Raw genomic sequence first — 19,015 nt, forward strand, 5'->3', positions numbered from 1 at the left:
TAATAATGATAATAATGTTGGTATTTATTAAGCGCTTACTATGTGCCGAGCACTGCTCTAAGCGCTGGGGTAGTCACAGGGGAATCAGGTCGTCCCACGTGGGGCTCACAGTCTTAATCCCCATTTTATAGATGAGGTAACTGAGGCACAGAGAAGTGAAGTGACTTGCCCAAAGTCACACAGCTGACAAGTGGCCGAGCCGGGATTCGAACCCATGAACTCTGACTCCAAAGCCCGTGTTCTTTCCACTGAGCCACGCTGCTTGCGCTCAGTACGCTTTCTCCCTCCCTGCTCATTCGTTCGCTCGGTCGTATTTATCCACCACTCGTCAGCTGTGTGACTTTGGGTGAGTCACTTCACTTCTCTGGGCCTCAGTTCCCTCATCTGTTAAATGGGGATAAAGACTGTGAGCCCCATGTGGGACAACCTGATCACCTTGTATCCTTCCCAGCTCTTAGGCAGTGCTTTGCTCATAGGAAGCGCTTAACAACTGCCATCATTATTATTATTATCAAGCAGTTATTGAATGCAGAGCACTGTACCGAGTGCTTGGGAGAGTCTAGTACAACAATAAACAATAAACACAACGAGCTTACAACCCTGAGTTGAAGTGGTGCCAATCAGCAGCGGACACTGCTCTCTCTCTCTCTCCATCTTTTTCATGTTATTTGTTAAGCGCTTACTATGTGCCAGGCACTGTTCTGAGCCCCGGGGGTGGCTACAAGCTAATCGGGGTGGACACAGTCCCCGTCCCGCGTGGGGCTCGTAGTCTTCATCCTCATTTTCCAGATGAGGGAAATGAGGCCCAGAGAAGTGAAGTGACTCGTCCAAGGTCACACAGCGTGCAAGCGGCGGAGGCGGGATTATAACCCACGTGGGACAACCTGATTACCTCGTAACTACCCCGGCACTTAGAACAGTGCTTGGCACATAGTAGGCGCTGAATAAATTATTATTACCATAATTGAGAAGTGCCACTGAGTCGTTTCCGATTCATAGCGACTCCACGGATCTACTTTCTCCAGAACGTCCCGTCCTCTGCCATAATCCATAACCTTTCTAACGGTTCTTCCGGTATCACTGTTATGGTCTCTATCTAGCTCCGGTCTGTCTCTTCCACCTTTCCCTGGACTTTTCCTCGCCTTAGTGTCTTGATTAACAAATACCACGATTCTTATTATTACTAAGGGCTGGGGAGAGGACAATTCAACAATAAATGGACACATCCCCTGCCCACAACGAGTTTACGGCCTAGAGGTTTGAAGCCCCCGAAGGAACCATGTTGTTACTATAGAAAGAGAGAGGAAGGGGAACAGGGAGGGAGGAACTCAGATGGAAGAAAGGCATGAAGACAGTGTGGCTCAGGGGAAAGAACCCGGGCTTAGGAGTCAGAGGTCATGGGTTCGAATGCCGGCTCCGCCACTTGTCAGCTGGGTGACTGTGGGCCAGTCACGTCACTTCTCGGTGCCTCAGTTACCTCATCTGGAAAATGGGGATGAAGCCTGTGAGCCTCACGTGGGACAACCCGATGACCCTGTATCTCCCCCAGCGCTTAGAACAGTGCTCTGCACGTAGTAAGCGCTTAACAAATACCAACATTATTATTATTGTTACGATGAAGACGCAAGAGGGGGCTGACTTGGGATGGGACGGGGTTGGGGCCCCTCCTGAAAATCATTCAATTTCCCCATCACTTCAACCCCAGCGTCGGCCCATCCGAAACCTTGAAAAAGTGACGCGGTCTTAAGCAGACAGACGCCCTTCTCATTCCCACGGCCCGTTCTTTTATCAACTTCAGGCACCTGAGGAAAAGGCACTTCCAGTTAATAGGCTGCGTGGTTCACCGGCTCGAGACAAGGAAACAAAGAGGGAAATCAAGAGTTCAATTTGTTTGCATGCTCCGCGTTCTTTCTCCCCTTTAAGACGGAAAATCAGATGAAATGTCCGGCTTTATCCTGCCTGCAGCCTGGGCTTTCTTGGATTGCTGAGACTGCGTGCATTGTGTTGGGCTTTTTTTTTCAAGCCACTGGAGCGTGCTCTGTTGTGACTGAGGCTTTTCATGTATCTGCCCGACGAATGGAAAACAAGCCCACTGGAGGAAAAAAAAAAAGACTTGCTCACATTAGAAGAGGGTGAACAATCAATATTCTGGAAACTCTAAACGGCTGTGACAGGCAGACAAGATTGTCGAGCGAGAACTAGGTTAAAGTGGCAGAGATTCCCTCCTTTCCTCCACCACCGGCGTTCCGGACTCCCTTTTCCCTTTAATGCTCCAGTCGGAGGGGCGGGGGAATGATATTAAAAAAAAATACAGTGGTATTTGTTAAGCACTTACTATGTGCCGAGCACTGTTCTAAGCACTGGGGTAGATAGAAAGTAATCAGGTTGTCCCACATGGGGCTCACAGTCTTAATCCCCATTTGACAGATGAGGTAACGGAGGCCCAGAGAAGTTAAGTGACTTGCCCAAAGTCACACAGCTGACAAGTGGCGGAGCTGGGATTCGAACCCATGACCTCTGACTCCCAAGCCCGGGCTCTTTCCGCTGAGCCACAGGGCAGACTTCAGATCTACTGATTCTGTTGTTCTCCATCAAGCACCGGGTACGTTATCCTGAACTCCTGTCTTTTTGGCCGTCGTTTTTTCATTTTGAAGATTTGCGCTTCCCCGTTTAGACCGTGAGCCCGTTATCGAGCAGGGACGGTCTCTATCTGTTGCCGAATTGTCCATTCCAAGTGCTTAGTACCGTGCTCCGCACATATAGTAAGCGCTCGATAAATACTATTGAATGAATGGAATGAATGAACTCAGGAGGTGCTCAGTAAATACCATTGATCGATAGAGCCCTGCCTTATTAAGCAGAGGCCTTAGGCGGGGAAGGCCTCTCGGAGGAGATGTGCTTTTAATAAGGTTTTGAAGGTGGGGAGAGCGATCGTCTGTTGGGTGTGAAGGGGGGGCGGCTTTCCAGGCCACAGGATAGGCATCCCCAAGATGGGCATGCGTTCTCGCATTTTCTCACAAGAACTCAACAAGGCCAGCTCCTCCATCTAGAGTGAAAACACTTGTCGTAGGACCACTTCAAAAAATCTAGACCGTGAGCCCGTCAATGGGCAGGGACTGTCTCTATCTGTTGCCGAATTGTCCGTTCCAAGAGCTTAGTCCAGTGCTCTGCACATAGTAAGCGCTCAATAAATACTCTTGAATGAATGAATGAATGGCCTTCTGGCTTCCGGGCCCGGGCTCTAGCCACCGCTCCAGGCTGCTTTCTCAGCCAGGACCTGAGGCAGGGAAGATGTTGAGCCTGGCGTAGCTGGGCCTTGGGTTGGCTTGGACCATTTAGGCTGGGGCGGGAACTGGGGGAAGGGAAAAGATTCCTCACGAGGATGTCGGGAAGGAGAGATCCAGACTGAGGGGAGACAGGTCCGAAGGGAATAGAATCAAGACAGGATCAATCAAACAATCAATCAATAACTTTCTTCTTGTCTGTCCGTCTCCCCCGATCAGACCGTGAGCCCGTCAAAGGGCAGGGACCGTCTCTATCTGTTACCGATTTGTCCATTCCAAGCGCTTAGTACAGTGCTCTGCACATAGTAAGCGCTCAATAAATACTATTGAGTGAATGAACGAACTTAACAAATACCATTAAGCAAATACCGAGGGATGGCAGTGGCCGCCGCCTGATCAGCTGAAGTTGTTCTGTGGCAAGCTGGCGACCGTTAAATGTGACTGCCCGCCGATGGACAGGGATGGACTCTATCTGTTGCCGAATTGTCCATTCCAAGCGCTTAGTACAGTGCTCTGCACATAGTAAGCGCTCAGTAAATACTATCGAATGAATGAGTGAATGATAGTTCTCACTGGAGAAGGGTGTTTCAATATATTTGGCCCCCTAAGCCCCAGACAAGGTTTTCTGGAAGGGTCCCGACTCCACTGTTTCTTTGTTCTGCTTTGTGTTTTTTTTAATGGTATTTGTTAAGTGCTTACTATGTGCCAAACACTGTCCCAAGGGCCAGGGTAGATGCACAAAATCAGCTGAGTTTTAAACGGGGCTTATAGTCTTAATCCCCGTTTTGCAGATGAAGGAACCGGGGCCTGGAGAAGTGAAATCAGTCGCTTAGTTCAGTGCTCTGCACACAGTAAGCGCTCAATAAATACGATTGAATGAACGAATGAAGTGACTTGCCCGAGGTCACACAGCAGACGGAGCCGGGATTAGAACCCACGTCCTCTGACTCCTAGGCCCGGGCTCTTTCCGCTAGGCCATGATGCTTCTCGTGTCTATTTGTAAGGAAGAAAGTGATCAACTGTATTTATGGAATGCTCTTTCTGTGTAAATACACTGGGTAAAGCACTTCTCGAAATGCTTACTCCGAGAAGCAACGTGGCCTAGTAGGTAGAGCCCGGGCCTGGGAGTCAGAAGGCCTGGGTCCAACCCGATTTGCTTGTCTCCGCCCCATCGCTTAGTAAGGTGCCCGTCACATAGTAAGCGCTTAAACAAATGCCATCATGATTAGTAATCAGAGAAACAGCGTGGCTCGGTGGAAAGAGCCCGGGCTTGGGAGTCAGAGGTCACGGGTTCGAATCCCAGCTCTGCCCCTTGTCAGCTGTGTGACTGTGGGCGAGTCACTTCACTTCTCTGGGCCTCAGTTCCCTCATCTGGAAAATGGGGATGAAGACTGGGAGCCTCACGAGGGACAACCTAATTACCCTTTATCCACCCCAGCGCTTAGAACAGGGCTCTGCACATAGTAAGCCCTTAACAAATACCAACGTTACTATGATCTCCCCAGCATTTAGAATGGTGCTTTGCACATAGTGAGCGCTTAACAAATACCATCATTAACAAATTATTATTATTAGGAGGGAACGACGAAGGCGAAAGTCAGCTACCTCCCCCCATCCCCGCCCCAAACCTTGCCCAGTTGAACACCACGAATCTTCTTCGGCCTACTTCGTTTCCTATCGCTCCCGGGAAACCACTTAAGATCCGAGATGGAGTGGGGAAAAAGCCATAAGTCCACCGCCAGATATTTTATGTCGTTTCTTCCGTCGATCTTCCTCCCCCTCCGGGCCCTGCCCACGGCCTGGCCCGAGGGTCTCGTGGACGCGAGCGAGGGAGAGCAGCCCGCCACTCCGGAGACGCTCCTTGGTTAAGTCCGGGAACCCACAGGTTCAGTGAAAACATTTTGTTCGGGGGGGGGGGGGGGGGTGGCTATTTTTTTTTTCTTAATTAAACACGGGCCAACTGGAGAGATTACCCACATCTCTTCCCGGAGACCAGCCCGGAGCTCACCAGCGCTGTAGCCATGGAGACCACGTTCGACTCCGGGCTCCCGAGGGGTACTTGTGGGAATGCTTACGGATTTGACCGCCGTCTTCAAGTACGGGAACGGTGGCTGAAAGCCGTTATTTCCCCGCTCCCGATGAACGGTCGTCGGGTCGGTGCCAGCTCCGTTCTCGGCAGGAGAGATGAGGGTTGGTGGGGGAGGAGGCGGCGGTTGGAGAGGAAGGGGCCGCAGGCTACCTCGAGTGGAGCCGGGCTCCGGCCTTCACCCCGTTTCCTAGCTGGCCTTGGAGATTCCAAGCGAGAGGAAGAACCCAGCTTTCTCAGACTCTTCTGAAGTACGGCCTAGTCGGTCGGTCAGTCAGTCGTATTTACTGAGCGCTCACCGTGTGCACAGCACCGGACTGAGTGTTCTGGAGAGTACGGGATAACCATAAACAGACACATTCATCCATTCATTCAATAGTATTTATCGAGCGCTTACTACGTGCGGAGCACTGGAGTAAGCGCTTGGAATGAACGAGTCGGCAACAGATAGAGACGGTCCCTGCCGTTTGACGGGCTTACGGTCTGATCGGGGGAGACGGGCGGACGAGGACGATGACGATAAAGACACATCCCCTGCCCACAACGAGCTTACAGTCTAGAGGGGGAGACAGATATCAGTAAAAATCTTGATTCTATTTATCTTGATTCTATTTATTGCCATTGCCTGTCCGTCTCCCCCCGATTAGACCGGAAGCCCGTCAAAGGGCAGGGACTGTCCCTTTCTGTTACCGATTTGTATATTCCAAGCACTTAGTACAGTGCTCTGCACATAGTAAGCGCTCAATAAATACTACTGAATGAATAAATACTAGTGAATGAATAAAAATAAATACATGACCCATGAGGACGTAAGTGCTGTGGGACTGGGACCGGGAGGATGAAGAAAGGGAGCAAGTCAGGGTGACGCAGAAAGAGCCCGGGCCTGACAGTCAGAGGGTCTGGGTTTTCACAGCGTGGCTTAGTGGAAAGAGCACAGGCTTGGGAGTAGGAGGTCATGGGTTCTAATTCCGCTCTGCCGCTTGTCAGCTGTGTGACTCTGGGCAAGTCACTTCACTTCTCTGTGCCTCAGGGACCTCATCTGTCAAATGGGGATTAAGACTGTGAGCCCCACGTGGGATGACCTAAATACTTTGTATCCACCCCAGCGCTTAGAACAGTGCTTGGCACATAGTAAGTGCTTAACAAACACCATTATTAGAGAAGCAGCGTGGCTCAGTGGAAAGAGCACGGGCTTGGGAGTCACAGGTCATGGGTTCAAATCCCGGATCACCCGCTTGTCAGGTGTGTGATTTTGGGCAAGTCACTTCACTTCTCTGGGCCTCAGTGACCTCATCTGTAAAATGGGGGTGAAGACTGTGAGCCCCATGTGGGACAAGCTGATCACCTTGTATCCTCTCCAGCGTTTAGAACAGTGCTTTGCACATAGTAAGCGCTTAACAAATGCCATCATGTATTTTTATTTATTTTTTAAATCCGGCTCCACCGCTAATCTGCCATGTGACCTTGGATGAGTCACTTCCCTTCCTCTGTGCCTCAGTTCCCTCATTGGCAAAATGGGGATTTAATACCTGTTCTACCTCCTACTTAGGCTGTCAGCCCCATGTAGGACTTGATTATTTTGTATCTATCCCTGCGCTCTGTGCAGAGTAAGAACTTACCAAATATCACAATTATATTTACTGTAATCATTATTGTTCTGAGTAGCCTCTCACCATCATGCTCAGAGAATTAGGCCCAGGAGAAAGAGCTGGGACCTAGTGGCTAAAGCCTGGAATGGGGAATCAGGAGACCTGGGTTCTAATCCCAGTCCCGCCACTAGCCTGCTGTGTGACTTTGGGCAAGTCACTTAACTTCTCTAGGCCTCAGTGTCCTTCTCTGTAAGCAGATTTAGAGAAGCAGCATGGCTTAGTGGAATCAGCATCGCTTGGGAGTCACAGGTCGTGGGTTCCAATCCCAACTCCACCACTTGTCATCTGTGTGACTTTGGGTGAGGCACTGAATTTCTCTGTGCCTCAGTTACCCCATCTTTAAAATGGGGATTAAGACTGTGGGCCCCACGTGGGGCAACCTGATTACCTTGTTTCTACCCCAGTGCTTAGAACAGTGCTTGGCACATAGTAAGCACTAAACAAATACCATTATTACTATTAATAAACGAGGGACAAGATAGATTATGATCACTGCGGGAGCCAGGGACTATGTCTATGCTCACAGCCTTGCATCCGCCTCACCCCAGCACATAATAATAATAATGATAATTATGGTATTTGTTAAGCACTTACTATGTGACAGACACTGTATGAAGCCCTGGGCTGGATATAAGTAAATCAAGCCCACGGTCCCTGCTCACATAGGGCTCACAGTGGAGATCCCCCTTTTACAGATGAGGTAACTGAGGCACAGAGAAGTGAAGTGACTTGCCCAAGATCATACAGCAGACGAGTGGTGGAGCCGGGATTAGAATCCATGACCTTCTGACTCCCAGGTCCGTGCTCTATCCACTAAGCCACGCATATATACCATAATCATTATCCTAATTTTACTAGGTCGGGGGGTATGTTTTATGGTATTTGTTAAGTGCTTCGTATGTGCCAGCTACTGTACTAAGCACTGGGTAGATACACGCTAAACAAGTTGGACCCAGTCCCTGTCCCACATGGGGCTCACAGACTTAATCCCCATTTTACAGATGAAGGAACTGAGGCCCAGATAAGTGACTTGCTCAAGGCTACACAACATATAAGTGGCAGAGCCGGGATTATTATTATTATTACGGCATTTGTTAAGCACTTGCTATGTGCCAAGCACTGTTCTGAGCGCTGGGGTAGATGCAAGGTCATCAGGTTGTCCCACTTAGGTCTTAATCCCTGTTTTTACAGATGAGGTAACTGAAGCACAGAGAAGTTGAGTGGTTTGCCCAAAGACACAAGTGGGACAGGGACTGTATCCGACCTGAATAGCTTGTATCTACCTCAGCGCTTAGACTAGTGCCTGGCACATAGTAAGCACTTAGAAAATACCACGATTATTATTATTATATAATAATTTAACTCGTATTCTCCCCAGCACTCAGTGCCACTTAGCTGTGTGACTGTGGGCAAGTCACTTCACTTCTCTGTGCCTCAGTGACCTCATCTGTAAAATGGGGATTAAGACCGTGAGCCTCACGTGGGACAACCCGATGACCCTGTATCTACCCAGCGCTTAACGAATACCAACATCATTAGTAGTAGTAGTAGTAGGTGCTTAACAAATAATGATGATAATAACAATAATAGCAAATACCATTTAAAAAAAAGTCACCAAGGGCATCAAACTGAGTGGCACAGTTGTTGACCAAGTCGACTGGGTTTGGCTACTCCTTGTCGTGTCTGGGCTCAGGACGTGAGAAGTGGGGGTCCGGGTGGGGGGTGAGGTGGGTCGAGGAGGGGGCGACCTAGTCATCATCTCACAGCGTTGCGGCGGAGGAAAAGATTCAGGAAGCGATCGATGACTGGGAATCCTTGACTTCGATCCTTAAATAATTATGGTATTTACTCAGCGCTTTCTGGGTTTGCTATTTACCGAGATCTTGTTTTAGGGGTTACGATTCGCTATTATCAATAACGCCAGTGATATAGAAATCTAATCCATTGGACGGAGAGAGATGAGGTGGGCACCGGCAGTGATGGAATCATCAGAATAATAATACTAACTTGTCTTGTTTTGTGCCGTCGAGTCGTCTTCGACCTGTAGCGACGCCACGGACGCATCTCTCCCCGATCGCCCCGCCTCCGTCTGCGATCGTTCCGTTAGTGGATCCAGAGAGTTTTCTCAGTAAAAATCCAGAAGTGGTTGACTGCCTTCCGTGCCGTCATCTTGAGTCTCCGCCCTGGACTCTCTCCCGGGCCGCCGGTGCCCAGCACGGGTGAGTTTTGACTCGTAGCCGACGGCCTGCCCCTCGCTAGCCACCGCCCGAGCTAGGAATGGAACGGACGGGCCTCCGCTCGACTCTCCCTCCCGTAGCCGAGAATGGTAGAGGACTGGAAACTCTCCAGATGTAACCCTGAGAGAGGAATAATAATAATAATAATAATAATAACGATAACAATCCGTCTGTCTCCCCTGATTAGACTGTAAGCCCGTCGCTGGGCAGGGATCGTCTCTATCTGTTGCCGAATTGTACATTCGAAGCGCTTAGTTCAGTGCTGTGCACATAGTAAGCGCTCAATAAATCCTATTGAATGAATGAATTCAGGCCCCAAACTAATAATAATAATGACATTGGGGCTCTGCACATAGTAAGTGCTCAATAAATTTGATTGATTGATTAATTAAGTGCATTCTCTAGACTAAGCGCTACGATAGATACAAGATAATCCAATTGTTCACAGTCCCTGCCCCACACAGAGCTCAGTCTTAGAGCTCGTCCGATAATTGTATTTGTTAAGCCCTTACTATAATAATGTTGGTATTTGTTAAGCGCTTACTATGTGCCAAGCACTGTTCTAAGCGCTGGGGTAGACATAGGGGAATCAGGTCGTCCCACGTGGGGCTCACAGTCTTAATCCCCATTTTACAGAGGAGGGAACTGAGGCACAGAGAAGTGAAGTGACTTGCCCACAGTCACACGGCCGACAAGTGGCAGAGCTGGGATTCGAACTCATGAGCCCTGACTCCAAAGCCCGTGCTCTTTCCACTGAGCCACGCTGCTTCCCCATGTGCCAGGCACTGTACTAAGCGCTGGGGGAAGAATAGGCATTTTAACCCCATTTTACAGATGACAAACTGAGGCACTTATAATGATAGGATTTGTTAAGCGCCTACCAGGTGCCAGGCACTGTTATGAGCGCCGGGGTAGGTAGAAGATAATCAGGTTGGACCCTGTCCCTGTCCAACAGAGGGCTCACAGCCTTAATCCGCATTGCGGAGTGGAGGGAACTGAGTCCCAGAGAAGTGAAGTGACTTGCCCGAGGTCACACAGCAGACAAGTGGCAGAGCCGGAATTAGAACCCAAGTCCTTCTGACTCCTAGGCCTGTGCTTTTATAATGATAATAATGTTGGTATTTGTTAAGCGCTTCCTACGTGCAGAGCACTGTTCTAAGCGCTGGGGGAGATACAGGGGAATGAGGTTGTCCCACGTGAGGCTCACAGTCTTCATCCCCATTTTACAGATGAGGGAACTGAGGCGCAGAGAAGTGAAGTGTGACTTGCCCACAGTCACCCAGCTGACAAGGGACAGAGTCAGGATTCGAACCCATGACCTCTGACTCCCCAGCCCGGGCTCTTTCCACTGAGCCACGCTGCTTCTCTGGGCCAGGTTACTTCTTAAGTCGGTCAGTTAGGCGATCAGTTGTATTTATTGAACACTTAATGTGTGCAGAGCACCGTACTAAACGCTTGAGAGAGTACATTATGACAATAACAATGATAATAATAATGTTGGTATTTGTTAAGCGCTTACTATGTGCAGAGCACCGGTCTAAGCGCTGGGGGAGACACAGGGGAATCAGGTTGTCCCACGTGGGGCTCACAGTCTTCATCCCCATTTTACGGCTGAGGTCACTGAGGCCCAGAGAAGTGAAGTGACTCGCCCACAGTCACACAGCTGACACGTGGCAGAGCCGGGATTCGAACTCATGACCTCTGACTCCAAAGCCCGGGCTCTTTCCACAGACGTATTCCTTGCCCACAGTGAGCTTACAGTCAGCCGGGACTACAACTCAACTCTCTTCATTCCCGGTCTTGTGCTCTTTCCACTAAGTCCACCGATTCTGTAGTACTGTACTCTCCCGAGCACTCAATACAGTGCTCTGCTCACGATAAGTGCTCAGTAAATACCAGCGATTGATCGATAGGCCACGGCGCCTGCCCCCAAATCTTGAATTTTTATAGTGCTTTTATTTTTCCGAGGCGCTTCTTCCGGTACGTGCCTCATTCTGTTCTCCCAGCAGCCCTGTGAAAGAGGGAAAGGCTGGGAATATCATTATTCCCATTTTACAGGTGAGAAAACTGATACTAAGAGGAGCGGTATAGCCTAGTGGAAAGAGCACGGGCCTGGGGGGAAGAGGACCCGGGTTCGAATCCTGTCTCTGCCAACTGCTTGCTGCGTGACCTTGGACAAGTCACCGCAGGGCTTAGAACAGTGAACAATAATAATGACGGTGGTATTGGTTGAGTGTTTACTAAGTGCCAAGCATTGTACTAACCGCTGGAGTGGGTGCAAGTAAATCGGGTTGAACACAGTCCCTGTCCGATGCGGGGCTCACCCTCTTAATCCCCATTTTCCAGATGAGGGAACTGAGGCCCAGAGAAGTGAAGTGACTTGCCCAAGGTCACCCAGCAGACATAGTAAGGGCTTAATAAATACCATCATGACTCTATTTCTCGCCATCGTTCTCGTCCGTCCGTCTCCCCCGATCAGACCGTGAGCCCGTCAGACGGCTGGGGGGACCGTCTCTAACTGGTGCCGACTTGTTCGTTCCAAGCGCTTAGTACAGTGCTCTGCACATAGTAAGCGCTCGATAAATACTATTGAATTGAATGAACGGTCAACCGGTCGACGGTATTTACTGAGCGCTCTGTGGTATTTACGAAGGGCTTACTACGTGCCAGCCACTGTACTAAGCACTGGGGTGGATACAAGCAAATGGGGTTGGACGCGGTCCCTGTCCCACGCGGGGCTCTGCGCGCAGAGCTCTGTACTAAGCGCCCGGGAGGATCCCGTGTAACGGAGTTGGACGGCAAGTTCTCTTGCCGTTACCCGGGCACCGGCGGGCCGCCCGACCCATCGCGCCCATCCGCATCCGAGAAACCCATCCGAGAAGCAGCGTGGCTCAGTGGAACGGGCCCGGGCTTGGGAGTCGGAGGTCACCGGTTCGAATCCCGGCTCTGCCACTCGTCAGCCGGGTGACCGTGGGCGAGTCGCTTCGCTTCTCCGGGCGTCGGTTCCCTCGTCTGGAAAGTGGGGATGAAGACCGGGAGCCTCACGGGGGACAACTTGACGACCCTGTCTCTCCCCCGGCGCTTAGAACAGTGCTCCGCACGTAGTAAGCGCTTAACAGATCCCAACACGACGCGCGGTTCTCCACGGCAGCCGAGGCCCCGCGAGACGGTACCCAGACGGAGCCCTCCGACCCCGCTCTGTCCCAGCGATGACTTTCAGCGGCAGAGTGAGGGTTTCTGCGAGGTTTTCGACGCTTAATTGGCTGAGCCCGTCGGGACCCGTGAGTGACAGATGCTCTGGAAATGTAAGCCATTATCACTGATGGATATTATTCATTTGTTTCGGTACTTCGGAGTCGATGGTTCGGTTCAGTGATTCCCAGCCTGGAGCCCCAGGGAGCCTTAGAACAGCTGTGGGGGGTAATAAATCGGGGGGGGGGGGAATCCTGCATTCCATTTGCAGGGTTATGAGGGGTGGTTTTTTTTTTTTTTTACGGTACTATGTGATTACTATGTGGATACAAAGCAAATCGGGTTGGGCGTAGCACCTGTCCCCCATGGGGCTCACAGTCTCGATCCCCCTTTTGCAGATGAGGAAACTGAGGCCCGGAGGAGTGAAGCGACTTGCCCAAGGTGACACAGCAGACGAGTGGCGGAGGCCCGGGCTCTAGCCACTGGGCCGCGTACCCCGGCAAGCACTCGGCTAGGTCAGCGGCACGCTGTAACTGCCAGCTTCCGGAGGGTAGGGACCACGCGTGGCTCAGCGGAAAGAGGCCGGGCTTGGGTTCAAATCCCGGCTCCGCCACTTGTCGGCTGTGTGACTTCGGGCAAGTCACTTCACTTCTCTGGGCCTCAGTTACCCCGTCTGTAAAATGGGGCCTAAGACTCTGAGCCCCACGTGGGACGACCTGATCACCGTGTTATCCTCCCAGCGCTTACAGCAGTGCTTTGCACAGAGTAAGTGCTTAACAAATGCCGCTATTATTATTATTAGCAGTATGTCTATCAAGTCCATTATGTTATACTCTCACAGGCACTTAGTAAAGTGCTCTGTCCAACTCCTTGAGGACAGGGAGTGTTTCTCCTACCTCCCTAACTTAGTTCAGTGCTCCGCACACAGTAAGCACTCAATAAATACCCCCGATTAATTGATTTATTGATTAACTGCCTACAGACCTAGACTGGCCAAGAAATTTGATCAGGCCTAAAAGTAAGGAAACCTTGTCCTCCTCTATAATAGGGCGGATTTCTGGTGAGAAATCCGGTGCCTCATGAAACAGGGTAGACGGGCACATAAAATAATAACGATTATGGTACTCGTTAAGCATTTACGCTGTGCCCAGCACTGTTCCAAGCACTGAGGTAGACACAAACTGATGAGGTTGGACACAGTGCCAGGCCCGCAAGGGGCTCAGACCCTTAATCCCCATTTTCCAGACGAGGGAACTGACGCCCAGAGAAGTGAAGTGACTTGTCTTCTCTGTGCCTCAGTTCCCTCGTCTGTCAAATGGGGATGAAGACTGTGAGCCCCACGTGGGACGACCTGATTCCCCTGTGTCTACCCCAGCGCTTAGAACGGTGCTCTGCACATAGTGAGCGCTTCACAAATACCAACATTATTATTATTATTCATTCATTCATTCAATAGTATTTATTGAGCGCTTACTATGTGCAGAGCACTGTACTAAGCGCTTGGGATGAACAAGTCGGCAACAGATAGAGACGGTCCCTGCCATTTGACGGGCTTACGGTCTAATAGGGGGAGACGGACAGACGAGAACAATGGCACTAAACAGCGTCAAGGGGAAGAACATCTCGTAAAAACCGATGGCGACTAAATAGAATCGAGGCGATGTACAATTCATTAACAAAATAAATAGGGTAACGAAAATATATACAGTCGAGCGGACGGGTACGGTGCTGTGGGGATGGGAAGGGAGAGGTGGAGGAGCGGAGGGAAAAGGGGAAAATGAGGCTTTAGCTGCGGAGAGGTAAAGGGGGGATGGCAGAGGGAGTAGAGGGGGAAGAGGAGCTCAGTCTGGGAAGGCCTCTCGGAGGAGGTGATTTTTAAGTAAGGTTTTGAAGAGGGAAAGAGAATCAGTTTGGCGGAGGTGAGGAGGGAGGGCGTTCCGGGACCGCGGGAGGACGCGACCCGGGGGTCGACGGCGGGACGGGCGAGACCGAGGGACGGCGAGGAGGTGGGCGGCGGAGGAGCGGAGCGTGCGGGGTGGGCGGTAGAAAGAGAGAAGGGAGGAGAGGTAGGAAGGGGCGAGGTGACGGAGAGCCTCGAAGCCTAGAGTGAGGAGTTTTTGTTTGGAGCGGAGGTCCACGGGCAACCACTGGAGTTGTTGAAGAAGGGGAGTGACATGCCCAGATCGTTTCTGCGGGAAGATGAGCCGGGCAGCGGAGTGAAGAATAGACCGGAGCGGGGCGAGAGAGGAGGAAGGGAGGTCGGAGAGAAGGCTGACACGGTAGTCTAGCCGGGATATAACGAGAGCCCGCAATAGTAAGGTAGCCGTTTGGGTGGAGAGGAAAGGGCGGATCTTGGCGATATCGTAGAGGTGAAACCGGCAGGTCTCGGTAACGGATAGGATGTTTGGGGTGAACGAGAGGGACGAGTCAAGGATGACACCGAGATCGCGGGCCTGCGGGACGGGAAGGATGGTCGCGCCATCCACGGTGACGGAGAAGTCTGGGAGCAGACCGGGCTTGGGAGGGAAGATGAGGAGCTCAGTCTCGCTCATGTTGAGTTTTAGGTGGCGGGCCGACATCCAGGTGGAGACGTCCCGGAGGCGGGAGGAGATGCGAGCCCGAAGGGAGGGGGAGAGGACAGGGGCGGAGATGTAGATCCGCGTGTCATCTGCGTAGAGATGGTAGTCAAAGCCGTGAGAGCGGATGAGTTCGCCGAGGGAGTGAGTGTAAATGGAGAACAGAAGAGGGCCGAGAACTGACCCTTGAGGAACTCCGACAGTTAAAGGATGGGAGGGGGAGGAGGCTCCGGCGTAGGAGACCGAGAATGATCGGTCTAAGGCCCCGCGGTGGACAAGTGGCGGAGTGGGGATTAGAACCCAGGTCCTCCTGACGCCCAGGCCCGGGCTCTAACCACTAAGCCACGCCGCTCCTCTACTTGGCTTACGGAGCATTGACCTCTGGACTCTCAATCCGCTCGTCGGAGGCAAATCATCCCGGCCATCTCCGGGGAACGGAGGGGAGATGGAAGAAGAGTCCGGGGGATTGTGGATTTGTCAACCGTCACTCCGCTTCCGCCAACGCTTCAACATTAAGTCAGAGGAGAAGGTGGTTGAGAGAGTTCCCCGTTTTCCCCACCTCATCAGAGAAAGATCTCCAAGAGAAAGTAGGCCAGTTAATAAAAGGAGACAAGCTAGAAATTAAGGATGATTCTAAAATGGCCGAGAGACCAGACTCACCTTTAAAATCCGTCTTCGGCGAGGAAGATGAAGTGGAGAAACTGGAAGAGTTGAGAAGGATGGAGGTCCGGGCCCACAGAGTCATTGGGTGGGAGATAAAGAGGGAAGCGTTGGGGAGATGATCAGGACTGGCTCCCACATCACCCTGAAGGGGCAAAGAACTGGCCGACTCGCCGGCTGAATCGCAACGGGTTATCTTAGGGGAAATGGTGGAAAACTGAAAATTAGGGGCGAGCGAATGGACGAGCGAATTTCCAACGGGGCCTCGCCTGAGGCGGCCACTCAGAAATCCGGGACGACTTCCGCGACACCACGGCAGCGACGGAGGGGGAGATGGATAGAAAACCGTCTGAAAAAGTCCTCCCAAATCTCCCACTCCGCCTTCTGCCCTGGGATGTGATCCTTCAGTTCTTTCTTCCCGGGAAGCGGAGAGTCAGGGCTCTGTCTCTGCACCCCCCACCTAAATCAATCAGAGATATTTATTGCGCGCTAACTGTGTGCAGGACATTGTACTAAGCACTTGGGAGAGTACAATAGAGTCAGTAGACAAAGAAGCAGCGTGGGCTAGTTCATTGCGGGCAGGGAACGTGTCTGTTTATTGTCATATTCTCCCAAGCGCTTAGTACTCTGCACACGGTAAGCACTGAATAAATGCGATTGAATGAACGAATGAATGGATAGTGGATGGAGCACAGGACTGAGGACCTGGGACCTCAGGGCCAGGACCTGGGTTCTAATCCCGGTCCACCAATCGTCCGCAGCGTGACCCGGGGCAAGTCAGGGAACTTCTCTGTGCCTCAGTTCCTCATCTGTGAAATGGGGATTGAGACCGTGAGCGCCGTGTGGGACAGGGACTGTCTCCAACCTGGTTTGCTTGTATCTCCCCCCAGCGCTTAGAACGGTGCCTGGCACAGAGTAAGCGCTTAACAAATACCACAACTATTATTACGTTAAGACATGTTCCCTGCCCACAGTGAGCTTATGCTCTAGCGGGACTGTTATCCCTCCTGTTTCTACTCCGGAGATCATGGAAGATTCCTGGAATTGGGGAATATGCACAAAAGGAAGCCCCCCAACCACCAAATTCCTTCTCTCTTGGCTTCCAGAGACTCTCTTGCTAGCAATAACAATAATATTACTCTTTGCTAAGCACTGTACTAAGCCCCGGGGGAGATAGAAGATCACCAGATTGGACCCAGTCCCTATCCAAAAAAGGGTTCACAGCCTAATTGGGAGGAAGAACCGGTATTGAATGCCCATTTTACAGATGGGGAAACTGACGCACACCTAAGTTAAGTGACTCGGCCAAGGTCACAGAGCAGGCAAGTGGTGGAGACAGGATTAGAACTCAGGTCTTCTGGCTCCCTGGCCTGTGCTTTTCTCTCTGGGCCACGCTGCTTCTCATCATCATAGACTGTGAGCCCGTTGTGGGCAGGGATTGGCTCTATTTTATTCCTGAATTGTACTTCCCAAGCGCTTAGTACAGTGCTCTGCACACAGTAAGCGCTCGATAAATACGATTGAATGAATGAATGAATCATCATCATCATCTATTGAATGATTACTGGATGCAGAACACTGCCCAGGGTGGTAATAATAATAAGGGTATCTGTTAAGCGCTTAGTATGTGCCAAGCACTGTTCTAAGCGCTGGGTGCTTGGGAGAGTACAATAAAAGTAAAAACCCCGGTCCTCGCACCAGCAGAGCTTGTAATCCCATCATGGGGTGGGGCGGGGAGACACGAATCGCCCGAAGTACCTTAGGCCGGTGAGCAAATGGTGAAAACTACGCAAACAAATAACTGGTGGAAGAGATAACGTCCCGGCTGCGCAGAGATGCTCAAAGTGGTTGAGAAGAACTGAACAGGACAGTGCAGTTTAGGCGGGGAAGGCCTCCAGGAGGAGGTGGCTTCCTAGGAGGGTTTGCAGATAATAATGACGATGTATTTATTAAGCGCTTACTATGTGCCAAGCACTCTTCTAAGCGCTGGGGTAGATACAAGGTCATCAGGGTGTCCCACGTGGGGCTCACACACATAATCCCCATTTTTACAGCTGAAGCAACCGAGGCCCAGAGAAGTTTCGTGACCTGCCCACGGTCACACAGCTGATAAGTGGTGGAGCCGGGATTGGAACTCGTGACCTCTGACTCCCAGGCCCGGGCTCTTTCCACTGAGCCACGCGGATGGGGAGGAAGATGGCCTGGTGGATTTGAGGTGCGGGGAGGCCGGGAGGATGGTGGTAAGGCGGGAACAATGGGACAGGGATGGGACGGAGTGGCCCTAGGGGCAAGAACAGGGGTCTGGCCTGCTGTGTGACCTGGTGCCAATCGCTTAACCTCTCTGTGCTTCAGTTCCCTCATCTGTAAAATGGGGATGAGGCATCTACTCCTTCTTAGACTGTAAACCCTGGGCGGGACAGAGGCTTTGTCTGATCGTATGATAATGATAATAATAATTATATATAATGATAATATTTGTAAAGAACCTACTATGTGCCAGGCATTGTAGTAAGCGCTAGGGTGGATATGAGTAATAATAATAATGATGTTGGTATTTGTTAAGCGCTTACTATGTGCCGAGCACTGTTCTAAGCGCTGGGGGAGATACAGGGTCATCGGGTCGTCCCACGTGAGGCTCAGAGTTAATCCCCATTTTACAGATGAGGGAACTGAGGCACAGAGAAGTTAAGTGACTTGCCCACAGTCGCACAGCTGCCAAGTGGCAGAGCCGGGATTCGAACTCATGACCTTTGACTCCCAAGCCCGTGCACTTTCCACTGAGCCACGCAGCTCCTTGTGAGCAGGGAATGTGTCTGTTTGATTGTTGTGTTGTACTCTCCCAAGTGCTTAGTTCAGTGCTCTGCACACTGGAAACTCTCAATAGATATGATTGATTGTTTGATACAAGGAAATCGGGTTGGACGTGATCCCAGTCCCACATGGGGCTCACAGTCTTAATCCCCATTTTACAGATGAGATAACAGAGGCACTGAGCTGGGAAGTGACTGGCCCAAGGTCACTTCTTCTATGTACCCCATCTTGTATCTTCTATCTACCCCAAAGTTTAGCACATAGTAATGTGTAACAAATATTATGATGATGAAGATGCTGCTGCTGCTGCTGCTGCTGCTGCTGCTGATTAGCAGTGTGGTCTAGTGGATAGAGCACGGGCCTGGGAGTCAGAAGGACCTGGGTTCTAATCCTGGCTCCACCAGAGTCTGCTGTGTGACCCTGGGCAAATCGCTTCACTTCTCTGCGCCTCAGTTCCCTCATCCGTCAAATGGAGATGAAGACTGTGAGCCCCAGGTGGGATGGGGACTGCGACCTACCT

The 19,015-nt window shown here is 51.1% G+C and overlaps 1 long non-coding RNA gene across 1 annotated transcript; it reads right to left on the reverse strand.

The window, feature by feature from the left end:
- Nucleotides 1-1,764: 1,764 nt before the first annotated feature.
- On the reverse strand, nucleotides 1,765-5,557 carry LOC114809223. The gene is made up of 2 exons (XR_003756998.2): nucleotides 5,293-5,557; nucleotides 1,765-2,092 (listed from the first exon to the last, which is right to left on the reverse strand). It is a non-coding gene; the product is annotated as an uncharacterized LOC114809223 (long non-coding RNA).
- Between the last annotated feature and the right edge of the window lie 13,458 nt (nucleotides 5,558-19,015).

The sequence above is a fragment of the Ornithorhynchus anatinus genome, chromosome 2, assembly GCF_004115215.2.
Source record: "Ornithorhynchus anatinus isolate Pmale09 chromosome 2, mOrnAna1.pri.v4, whole genome shotgun sequence".
NCBI classification, from domain to species: domain Eukaryota; kingdom Metazoa; phylum Chordata; class Mammalia; order Monotremata; family Ornithorhynchidae; genus Ornithorhynchus; species Ornithorhynchus anatinus.